This window comes from Triticum dicoccoides, chromosome 7B (genome assembly GCF_002162155.2).
Source record: "Triticum dicoccoides isolate Atlit2015 ecotype Zavitan chromosome 7B, WEW_v2.0, whole genome shotgun sequence".
NCBI lineage: Eukaryota > Viridiplantae > Streptophyta > Magnoliopsida > Poales > Poaceae > Triticum > Triticum dicoccoides.
This window is the reverse complement of record NC_041393.1, coordinates 676,384,682-676,397,600: the sequence shown is the minus strand read 5'-3', so window position 1 is coordinate 676,397,600 and position 12,919 is coordinate 676,384,682. Positions and strand designations below refer to the sequence as shown.

Genomic DNA, 12,919 nt, shown 5'->3' with positions numbered 1-12,919 from the left:
TACTCCCAAGGGAAATATAGGTGGTGGTGAGGCAAATGGTAAAACCAATGTTGGGCCTTGCTGGAGGAGTTTTATTCAAAGCGAACTGTCAAGGGGGTCCCATAAATCACCCGACCGCGTAAGGAACGCAAAATCTGGGAACATAACACCGGTATGACGGAAACTAGGGCGGCAAGAGTGGAACAAAACACCGGGCATAAGGCCGAGCCTTCCACCCTTTACCAAATATATAGATGCATTAATAATATAAGAGATATTGTGATATCCCAACCAAAATCCTGTCCACCATGGAGAAATCTTCAACTTCACCTTCAACTAACAACGCTATAAGAGGGGCTGAGCAAAGCGGTAACATAGCCAAACAATGGTTTGCTAGGAAGGGTGTCAAAGGTTAGAGGTTCATGGCATTTTGGGGGGCTTGAAGAGCAACAGATAGTTAACGCAGCATAGCAATAGAATGAAGCAACTAGCATAGCAATGATAGTAGTGAGATCCAGGGTAGCAGTCATCTTGCCTGAAATCCCGCAAGGAAGAAGAACGAGTCCATGAAGTAGATGAACCAACGTAGTCGAATGAATCCTCATGAACGCAACGTTACCGGAACTAAGAAGCAACACCGGAAAGAAGCAAGCAACATAGTAAACACACAGCATAATCATGGCATGATGCATAATCAAGTATGATGCATGTCCGGTTTAATGAGGCATGGCATGGCAAAGTGCAACAAACAATACTACAAGTTAAGTGGAACTCAATATGCAACGAGTTGCATATTGACAAAACACCACATGCAATTTTTTAGTTTGATCTCGGTTATGTACCCAACAATATTAAATGTTATTAGCATGGCAAGAGGTGAAGCATGATGAAACTACCTATCTAGGCAAGTTTAAATGAGGTCGGAACAACAAAACGACAATTCCGGAAAATCCCCATGTGCATATTTTGGATTCGGTACTGTTCTGCCCTAAACCATATTTTAGAGTTTTTAAACAGTAAAACAAAGTGGACCATGTTAATCTAGGCATTTTTCCACCCCATTTACATATAAAGTTTAATTAAAACCGAGCTATGGTTATTTAGTTATGAAATAAATCATTTTAGCATGGCAATATGCAGAATTAAATAAACAACAAGTTTAAACATTTTAACATGGGATGAAAATAGCAGATTATGAAAGTAGATGAAATTCTAAGCATTTTACATATATAAAACATTTTAATCCGATGCACCATTTGTGAGATATTAAATGCATGAATAATGAGGGGTTTTCTGTAAAACTGGTAAAACTTGGAGAATAGCTAAATTCGTTCAGGGAAAAAAAACAAGACATGGGCCGAAACTGGCTGGGCCGATCGGTGAAAAAAACAAAGAGGCGTTGGGGGCTGCTCACCATGGGCTAGGCCCAGTCGGTGGAGAGGCTTGGGCAGGCAGAGGAGGTGGACCAGGCCGGGACGTGGCCTGGGCCAGAGCGAGGCCCACGCGGGAGGCGGCGGTCAATGCGCGAGGTCTACGCGGGAGGGCTCGTGCCCGACCCCTGTGAGGACGAGGCGAGGTCGGGGCTCGCCGGACTTGGGCCGACGACGGCCGGAGAGGCCAGAGGAGGCGCGGGGCGGCGGGAACAGGCAGATCCGGGCCTGAGGACCGCCGATCTGGCGTCGGAGGGGCCGGCGACGAGGCGCCCAGCGACGGCGGCCTGGGTAACTCCTGCGATGGGGCAGCGACCCTGTGAGAGAGAGAGAGACGGGGTCAGGGAGAGAGAGGAGGAAACAGGACGGGGTTGCGCGGGCTCACCGGCGACGAGCGCGAAGACGGCGGGGACGCTCCGGCGGTGAGTTCGCCGGTGACGGGCAGGGGAGGTCCGGCGAGGCGGGGCAGGAGCTCCTCGCTCCCTCGATCCAGATCGGGACCGAGGAGGAGCGGCTCGGGTGCGGGCTGGAGCGGGAGCCGGGCCCAGATGGGCTTCCCAGGGCCCGATCTGGGTTCCTAGCGGGCCGCGATGAAGTGGGGCGCGGGGGAGGACGTGGCGACACCCGGTTGGTTGCGCGCGACAACTGGCGGCGGCGCGGCCTATGGGACGGTGCCAAGTGACGGGGAGGAGGTGGCCGGCGCCGGATTATGAGGAGAAGGTGGGAGGTGGCGGCGGCTGATGATTGGGGGCGCGGGATTCGAGGAGGGAGTTTAGGGGTGATAAAATGGCAAGGAGGGCTGCTATTTATAGAAAGAGGGGGTTAGGGTTGGGGGTTTTGAGACCGTTTCGAAGCGTACGATCGCGATCCGACGATCAGGAATGGAGGGGGGTTTAGGTGGGCTGCAGGTGGGCTGAGAGAAGAGGAGAGAAAGAGAGGCCCAGCGGTAGTTTCGGAGACCGAAACGTCCGACGATTAAACCGGCAACGGTGCCGCTACGGATGATGGTTGGGCTACCAAACGAACTCCGAATGCGATGAAACTTGGCAGGCGGTCTGTCTACACTATAATAAGACCGCACGACAAGTTGCAACCCATTCCGAGAACATTTTTATGCCACTTATAAAATAATATTTCGGAGGTGCCGCGGGCGCGTGCGAGTGTGGTCGGGCTTAGAACGGACAATGGAGAGAACCGGCGGAACCCGAACGGATGCAAGTTTTGGAAAACATGCATATGAAATGCAGATGATGACATGAGATGAGATGCATAACAAGAACAAAATGCAAAACAACAGATAAAACCCAACCACGAAGGAAATATCATATCGCATCTCCGGAAAAGGCAAGAGTCGGAGTTACGAATATGGAAAGTTGTATCCGGGGCGTTACAACACTCCACCACTACGAGAGGATCTCGTCCCGAGATCTAGGATGGCACTGGAGGGAAAACAGAAAAGGAAGAGAAGAGGTAAAACTAAGTTGCTTCTTTGACCAATGAGTGAAACCACGAACCTTGAGAGGTTGAGCAATTAGAGATGAACGAGATTGTAAACAATCCGTTAGAAAAGAGGAACAAGGAACATTACGAGAACTTGAAGCTTGCAAAGACATGAATCAAGAGTTTGTTGGACAAGATAGAATCCGAAACCACTCCAGTTACAACTAGATAGAGAAGGAATAAGATTGATATAATTTGGGCAGCACTCCGACTGAACATGGAAGGAATATAATTTGAACTTGGCAAAATGAAAGCACTTGGTTGAGACTCCGGTTAAAAGAGGAATGATAGACACAACACTCCGGTTAAGTGGATAAGCATGGAAAAGAACATGATCTTGACAAAACAAGATGATGAGTGAAGAGAACAACATCACAATGCCTTCGGAAGAAAGAATAGAAGATAGATCACTGGAATAAAAGAATGGAGAAGAAAATGACAACTTCTGCCACAAATGAACTTGGAAAGCATCCTTGCAAGGAAGGATTGAACGGAGTTTTTGGAAAATCAACAACGAAAGGCACAAGCTTGTTGTGGGCTTATGGCAAACTTCTCAAAATTGAGGCGAAATTCTGCCACTAACGGAAACAATAGATTGGATTGAGGTCAACAAGGAGATGACAACTCCTTTCACCGAGAGGATAGGAGAAAAACTTGGATTATTGACAAGCACCACAAATAGCAACATTCCCAATGGAAGGCTTTAGGTGAAATATAACCCAAGATAACTCCAACAAAGATATTGATGGATCTAAAATACCTCATGATCGAAGAGAAAAATGATGGTTTTAATTAACTCATTCCTGACAACTTGTGAATCACGAAGGGAAGTTGTCAAGAGTGACATAACACCATCTCAAAAGATAAGGTAGAAAGGATTGCACTTCGGAATGCAAGATGAAGAATGCTTGAACGCCTCAAAACAAAACATGTGTTGAGAACCATGTTTATTTTTGAGTGTAGCTTGGCGGGTCATAACTTCAAGAGAAATCTTGAAGAACAATTGAAGAATGAAAAATAATACTTGATGAACCATCATGTAGAGCCTCCATGAAGAACTCTGGTAATAAAAGGATGATAGAAAGGAAGAGAAGTTGAAAACACAAGGTGAAGCCTTGCAATGATTTAGATGGAGCTTCGTGATGAGATAATGCGGAAAACTTGGAACTCCAGAAAAGAAAAGATGAAGCCTCTCGAACCGAGAATGTGATATGATGACCAACTCCGGAAAGAAAGGTGAATCACTTGTAATCAAGAATTTATTCATCATGAATAATCTCCGGAAGAAAAGAATTGAGTCACCTCGAGGAAATAAGAATAAGATTTATTGTATGCTTATCCTTCATCAAATTTAATTGATGACAAGCAACGGATTTGGCATACTACTTATTCTTCTTGAGGGATTGAAAAGAGATATAGTGCCAACTTGAAGAAGGTATAGATGGAACCACCGATGGGATTTGGAAACAACGAATGAATTGATATGATGACGAAGGAAGAGAAATCTTGAAGGAGCCACCGTAAGAATTGAGAATGAACGAAGTAAAGGCACAATTCATCGGGAAGAATTGGAAAATGAATGAAGATACTTGAAGGGATTTAGATACATGAGAACAAAGACAACATGAACTGATTAGAGGATACTTGAATGATGCACCGGATAGATTTGGATAACGAGAGCTGAAGGCTGGAATGAATGATTCTGAGATGATGTGCTCCGTAGAATCAAACTGAAAAGACTCCTGAATAGATCCGGATGGGTGAAAAGAATTCTCACAATCTAAAATAATTATGAGAGGATGGCATCAAGCTAGAATCACGAATCTTCAAGAGAATGGCCAAGATTTAGAGGAAAAAACTCTTCTTCGGTCTTCAAATGTTGAGAATGATGATGAGAACCACCATGACAATTGTTGAGGCACTCCGGAATGAAAATTGGAAAGGTTGAACCAACAATGAAATTTTTTTGAAAGATCTTGCAGAAAGACATATGACTGATGATAATTCATTCTTACGTCAAACTTCGAAAGACTTTGGGAATGGCTCCGGGAAAATTAGAAGAGTCAGGTAAGATCCTGGGAAAAGACCTGTGGGTTAGGGCCCACTCGAAAGAACCATCGTTGAAGAATTGCTTGAAATAGAGATTGCACTGGTAGAATTAAATAGCTTGAATGATAGAAAAACCTCAAACTAACTCGAACGGATTAAAAATGGAAACATGATTCTTCTGAGATATCTTCAGCACTCCGGATAAGAATAGAGAGAGGTGAACAATTAAGAGGTGCACCGACGTGGAAAAACATTTGAAACAAGGAAAGGGATATGATGAATATCAAAAGCTTGAATTGGATCCACCAGAGAAGAATACAAGAATGAAGAATGATGAACTTGAAGCTCGTGAGCATCTTCACGAGGGAAATCGCCGGATAAGAACACTGAAAGAAAAGAATGAAGAGACTTCCCACAAGTAAAAGGATACATGATTTAGAAATCTGAGTTCTTGAAGAAAAAAGGGTGGGAGGGCGGGAAAACAAAGACAACTTGGGATGGATGAAACAAACGCCGGTGAGAAAACTTAGAGTTGATCTCGCAAATATTGAAAAGATTGGATCCACTTGAAGAGAAGCACGCCGGTTGGAAAAGAATTAACATGACGACCTCGATGATCAAGAAGGATTAGTATTCACATAGCAATATGAGAACACCGTTTAGGAAAGGTATGGATTCAACATTTGACTTCGAAGCAACTCAAATATCACAAATAAAACAAAACAAAGGATTGGCTTGCAGAATAAGCCGGAAACAAACATATGATAGATCCCATATCGTATCATGTGTCTGTTGGAAAGATAAAACTAGAGCTACTTGAATTCCCATCTATAAACTCCCGAAACTTTCTGGTTATGCAATCTGGTGTTGGGGATACAGGGGAAGCAATATATCTCACCCAAACTAACAATACCTACATCCAAGCTGTATCCATCCGTCAACACATAACCAAGAAACCTTCGGAAATCGTGTACCTCAACCTTCGAAAAGCATCCGTTATACGAGTTATGGCAATACTCCCGAACTCCCCAGTACTGGGTGACATCGAGGTTATCTCACCAACAACTGCATAAAAGAGATTTTCGATGTCGGCAAAACTCAGGTATTCCAGAACTGCAACGATAAAATTGTGACGACAACACCTCGGAGCTCAACTCCCGGGGTCAAAGCCACATAATAGACAGGAGGCACCAAGAACAATGTTCTTGTCACAAAACCATCGGAACGATTCCAAGATACCCGCGTGATCCTAAAAAAAATTTAGTGAAATTTGAGGAGAGGAAAGTCAAAACATCTACGTCAAGAGACCTCACCAGAGCGACGAAGGGGCTGAGGAGTAAAAAGAATCCTACTCTCCGATATGTATAATCCTAAGACTCAAAATAGTTTTCTTCTAGACTGAACAACGGCCAACAATCAAGGGGGCTCCTATGGTCGGTCGAGGCTCTGATTACCAACTTGTCACGCCCAATATGCGACCCTATCCAAAAGGAACTCGAAGGTCCCACCAAGGATAGACCCGCATATTGAAACGCTTTTGCATGGTGGATATCATTACATCAACATTACATAATAGATGGGGATACATACAAGAGGCAAACAATGCCACATGAATACAACATCACAATACGTAAGAGCATCATCCGACTACGGATGAAAACACAAACAGAAACTCAAATGACATCCACCCTGCTAGCCCAGGCTGCCGACCTGGAACCTATCCCCTGATCGAAGAAGAAGCAGAAGAAGAACTCAACGCAAGCAAGCATCACTCTCGCGTCATGATCATCGCATAACCTGTACCTGCAACTGTTGTTGTAGTAATCTGTGAGCCATGAGGACTCAGCAATCCCATTACCATGGGTATCGAGACTAGCAAAGCTTAAATGGGAAAGGAAGGGGTAAAGTGGTGAGGTTGCAGCAGCGACTAAGCATATATTGTGGCTAACATATGCAAACAAGAGCGAGAAGAGAGCAAGCGGAACGGTCGTGAAACTAGCAATGATCAAGAAGTGATCCTGAACTCCTACTTACGTCAAACATAACCCAGAAACCGTGTTCACTTCCCGGACTCCGCCGAGAAGAGACCATCACGGCTACACACGCGGTTGATGCGTTTTAATTCGGATCTGGTGTCAAGTTATCTACAATCGAACATTAACAAATTCCCATCTGCCTATAACCGCAGGCATGACTTTCGAAAGATTATACCCTGCAGGGGTGTCCCAACTTAGCCCATGACAAGCTCTCGCGATCAACGAAGGAATAGACCTTCTCCCAGGAAGACCCGATCAGACTCGGAATCCCGGTTTACAAGACATTTCGACAATGGTAAAACAAGACCAGCAAAGCCGCCCGATGCACTGGCAATCCCGATAGGAGCTGCACATATCTCATTCTCAGGGCAACACCAGATGAGCAATCCGTACAACTAAAACCAGACCTCAAGTTTCCCTGAGGAGGCGCTGCAAAGGGCTCTAGTTCGGACCAACACTTAGACAAGCACTGGCCCGGGGGGGCTGTAATAAAGATGACCCTTGGGTTAATTACTCCCAAGGGAAATATAGGTGGTGGTGAGGCAAATGGTAAAACCAATGTTGGCCCTTGCTGGAGGAGTTTTATTCAAAGTGAACTGTCAAGGGGGTCCCATAAATCACCCGACCGCGTAAGGAACGCAAAATCTGGGAACATAACACCGGTATGACGGAAACTAGGGCGGCAAGAGTGGAACAAAACACCAGGCATAAGGCCGAGCCTTCCACCCTTTACCAAATATATAGATGCATTAATAATATAAGAGATATTGTGATATCCCAACCAAAATCCTTTCCACCATGGAGAAATCTTCAACTTCACCTGCAACTAACAACGCTATAAGAGGGGCTGAGCAAAGCGGTAACATAGCCAAACAATGGTTTGCTAGGAAGGGTGTCAAAGGTTAGAGGTTCATGGCATTTTGGCGGGCTTGAAGAGCAACAGATAGGTAACGCAGCATAGCGATAGAACGAAGCAACTAGCATAGCAATGATAGTACTGAGATCCAGGGTAGCAGTCATCTTTCCTGAAATCCCGCAAGGAAGAAGAACGAGTCCATGAAGTAGATGAACCAACGTAGACGAAAAAATCCTCACGAACGCAACGTTACCGGAACTAAGAAGCAACACCGGAAAGAATCAAGAAACATAGTAAACACACAGCATAATCATGGCATGATGCACAATCAAGTATGATGCATGTCCGGTTTAATGAGGCATGGCATGGCAAAGTGCAACAAACAATACTACAAGTTAAGTGGAGCTCAATATGCAACGAGTTGCATATTGACAAAACACCACATGCAATTATTTAGTTTGATCTCGGTTATGTACCCAACAATATTGAATGTTATTAGCATGGCAAGAGGTGAAGCATGATGAAACTACCTATCTAGGCAAGTTTAAATGAGGCCGGAACAACAAAACGACAATTTCGGAAAATCCCCATGTGCATATTTTAGATTCGGTACTGTTCTTCCCTAAACCATATTTTAGAGTTGTTAAACAGTAAAACAAAGTGGACCATGTTAATCTAGGCATTTTTCCACCCCATTTACATATAAAGTTTAATTAAAACCGAGCTACGGTTATTTAGTTATGAAATAAATCATTTTAGCATGGCATTATGCAAAATTAAATAAACAACAAGTTTAAACATTTTAACATGGGATGAAAATAGCAGATTATGAAAGTAGATGAAATTCTAAGCATTTTACATATATAAAACATTTTAATCCGATGCACCATTTGTGAGATATTAAATGCATGAATAATGAGGGGTTTTCTATAAAACTGGTAAAACTTGGATAACAGCTAAATTCGTTCAGGAAAAAAAACAAGACATGGGCCGAAACTGGCTGGGCTGATCGGTGAAAAAAAATAAAGAGGCGCTGGGGGCTGCTCACCATGGGCTAGGCCCAGTCGGTGGAGAGGCTTGGGTAGGCAGAGGAGGTGGACCAGGCCGGGACGTGGCCTGGGCCAGAGCGGGGCCCACGCGGGAGGCGACGGTCAACGCGCGGGGTCTACGTGGGAGGGCTCGTGCCCGACCCCTGTGAGGACGAGGCGAGGTCGGGGCTCGCCGGACTTGGGCCGGCGAAGGCCGGAGAGGCCAGAGGAGGCGCGGGGAAGCGGGAACTGGCAGATCCGGGCCTGGGGACGGCGGATCTGGCGTCAGAGGGGCTGGCGACGAGGCGCCCAGCGATGGAGGCCTGGGTAACTCCTGCGATGGGGCAACGACCCTGTGAGAGAGAGAGAGAGAGACGGGGTCAGGGAGAGAGAGGAGGAAATAGGACGGGGCTGCGCGGGCTCACCGGCGACGAGCGCGAAGACGGCGGGGACGCTCCGGCCGTGAGTTCGCCGGCGATGTGCAGGGGAGGTCCGGCGAGGCGGGGCAGGAGCTCCTCGCTCCCTCGATCCAGATCGGGACCGAGGAGGGAGCGGCTCGGGCGCGGGTTGGAGCGGGAGCCGGGCCTAGATGGGCTTCCCAGGGCCTGATCTGGGTTCCTGGCGGGCCGCGGTGAAGTGGGGCGCGGGGGAGGACGTGGCGACACCCGGTTGGCTGCGCGCGACAGCTGGCGGCGGCGCGGCCTATGGGATGGTGCCAAGTGGCGGGGAGGAGGTGGCCGGCGCCGGATTACGAGGAGAAGGTGGGAGGTGGCGGCGACTGATGATTGGGGGCGCGGGATTCGACGAGGGAGTTTAGGGGTGATAAAATGGCAAGGAGGGCTGCTATTTATAGAAAGAGGGGCTTAGGGTTGGGGGTTTTTAGACCGTTTCGACGCGTACGATCGCGATCTGACGATCAGGAAAGGAGGGGGGGTTTAGGTGGGCTACAGGTGGGCTGAGAAGAGGGGTTGGGCTGAGAGAAGAGGAGAGAAAGAGAGGCCCGGCGGTAGTTTCGGAGACCGAAACGTCCGACGATTAAACCGGCAACGGTGCCGCTACAGATGATGGTTGGGCTACCAAACGAACTCCGAATGCGATGAAACTTGGCAGGCGGTCTGTCTACACTATAATAAGACCGCACGACAAGTTGCAACCCATTCCGAGAACATTTTTATGCCACTTATAAAATAATATTTCGGAGGTGCCGCGGGCGCGTGCGAGTGTGGTCGGGCTCAGATCGGACAACGGAGAGAACCGGCGGAACCCGAACGGATGCAAGTTTTGGAAAACATGCATATGAAATGCAGATGATGACATGAGATGAGATGCATAACAATAACAAAATGCAAAACAACGGATAAAACCCAACCACGAACGAAATATCATATTGCATCTCCGGAAAAGGCAAGAGTCGGAGTTACGAATATGGAAAGTTGTATCCGGGGCGTTACATCAAACGTTAAGCGTGTGGACCCTACAGGTTCGAGAACTATGCAGATATGACTAAGACATCTCTCTGGTCAATAACCAAGAGCGGAACCTGGATGCTCATATAGGTTCCCACATATTCTACAAAGATCTTTATCGGTCGAACCGTTATGACAACATACGTTATTCCCTTTGTCCATTGATATGTTACTTTCCCGAGATTCGATCGTCGGTATCTTCATACCTAGTTCAATCTCATTACCGGCAAGTCTCTTTACTCGTTCTATAATACATCATCCTGCAACTAACTCATTAGTCACTTTGCTTGCAAGGCTTCTTATGATGTGTATTACCGAGAGGGCCCAGAGATACCTCTCCAATACTCGGAGTGACAAATCCTAATCTCGATCTATGACAACCCAACAAACACCTTCGGAGATACCTGTAGAGCATCTTTATAATCACCCAGTTATGTTGGGATATTTGATAGCACACAAGGTATTCTTGCAGTATCCGGGAGTTGCATAATCTCATAGTCGAAGGAATATGTATTTGACATGAAGAAAGCAACAACAATAAAACTGAACGATCATTATGCTAAGCTAATGGATGGGTCTTATCCATCACATGATTATCCTAATGATGTGATCCCATTCATGAAACGACAACAAATGTATATAGTTAGGAAACTTAACCATCTTTGATTAACGAGCTAGTCTAGTAGAGGCTTACTAGGGACACAGTGTTTTGTCTATGTATCCACACATGTATCAAGTTTTTCGGTTAATGCAATTCTAGCATGAATAATAAACATTTATCATGATATAAGGAAATATAAAATAACAATTTTATTATTGCCTCTCGGGCATATTTCCTTCAGTCTCCCAGTTGCACTAGAGTCAATAATCCAGTTCACATTGCCATGTGATTTAACACCAATAGTTCACATCTTTATGTGATTAACACCCATAGTTCACATCGCCAGGTGACCAATACCGAAAGAGTTTACTAGGTAAATAATGTAGTTCACATCGCTATGTGATTAACACCCAAAGAGTACTAATGTCGGGTGGATGGCTTATCATTGTGGGAGCCAGTAAGACATCGCCGGTGCCTGAAAACGGGATGAGGCGAAGACATGCACGCCGGCGAATCTTACCAGCTTCGGGGCTCTCCGTGGAGATAACACCCCTACTGCTGCTCTGCGGGGTCTCCGCATGATCACTAGATGGATAAGTTGCTACAAGCTGCTCCTAGAGCTGTTCGGGGAGAGGAAGAAGAAGGGCACGACTAGCTCCTCTCTCCCCCCTACGTGGTGGCTAAAACTATCAGGGTCCAACCCTTTGCATGGGTGTCCCGGGGGGTTTATATAGGCCAACCCCCCGGGGGTACAATGGTAATCTGGCCTGGGCGTGGGCCCAGGCTGTCAGCGTCTACATCCGCCGTCTTCTGGGGCCCTCCGACTGGTCGGTCCTGCCAGCTACCGGCCCCACTGCTTGGGGGGTCTTGTCGGGGGCTGGTTACTATCACCTCGCCTCTGATGATGAGGGCTTTGTTGAGGTGAGCATAGCTACAGTGCCGCCGCCTTGCGGGCGCTTACTGTAGCCTTACCTCGTCTTGTCCGCATTATGGTGCGTGCGCCCCGAGGAGGGGGGCAAGCCGGCTGCGGGAAGCCGGCATGGCCTTAGGCCAGCTAGGGGAGGCCATGCCTCCTCCAGATATCTCTCTGACCATAGGGGCCCGCCGCGTCGCCGTACCAGCTGCCCGTCGTGGATGGTGTCATGGTTCGCATGGCAACAGTACCTTGCCGGACAGGGGATGTCCGCCCTGTACGGCGTACTGTAGCCATGCTTGTCCCGAGATTCGAGGGTGGCAGGGTCCACTGTAGCCACGCCCTGTCTCGTCACTGTTATGGGGGGTTGACTATAGGGTGCGGCCCATGGCCGCCTGCCATGGGTCGGCTTTCATGGAGCCGGTCCTTCATGGGCCGGCTTCCTTGGAGCCGGTCCTTCATGGGCCGGCTTTCTTGGAGTCGGTCCTTTATGGGCCGGCTTTCTTGGAGTCAGCCCTGTTGTGGCGTTCCCCGAAGATGGTTTACGGCCGGGCCGCCTTCCGCCAGTCGGCCTAGGCGATAGCCGGCCTGAAGAAGGCGGCCCCGTGTCTTGGGCGTGTCAAGGCTCTGACGGCCCATTGTTTTTTTGAGGGCCAAAGGGAGCCGGTTAGGCTACCCATGGTCATTTACTCCGACAGTAGTCCCCAAAGCTGGTTGGGCTTCACGGCTGAAGGGGGGGAACGAGAAGCTCGGCCAGCTTCCTATCCCGAAGAGCCGGCAGCTAGGAGCCGGCCTCCCTTGCGCGTGCCTTCTTGACGAAGCCTTCCCAAATTCCTGAGGCGGAAAAATGGCTGGCGCGCCAGCCGAGCGGCGGGTCGACCGCCCGCCACCCGCGCGCCGTGTGGCTTCCTTCGGCTGGGAGGGCCTGCCAGCCCACGCGCGCGATGGGACGCCGCTGCAGGCCAGGGCCTACCACTTCCGCGCCTCGTCCCGTGCGCGGATCTTTTGTGGCCCGTAATCGACCCCACGTCTTCCGGTGGCGGTTCCCACTCACCATCAAG

General features: G+C 47.9%; 1 long non-coding RNA gene across 1 annotated transcript; it reads right to left on the bottom strand.

Moving 5' to 3' along the window:
* Positions 1-565: 565 nt before the first annotated feature.
* On the bottom strand, positions 566-2,016 carry LOC119336393. The gene is made up of 3 exons (XR_005162449.1): positions 1,795-2,016; positions 1,394-1,726; positions 566-603 (listed from the first exon to the last, which is right to left on the bottom strand). It is a non-coding gene; the product is annotated as an uncharacterized LOC119336393 (long non-coding RNA).
* Positions 2,017-12,919: the final 10,903 nt, after the last annotated feature.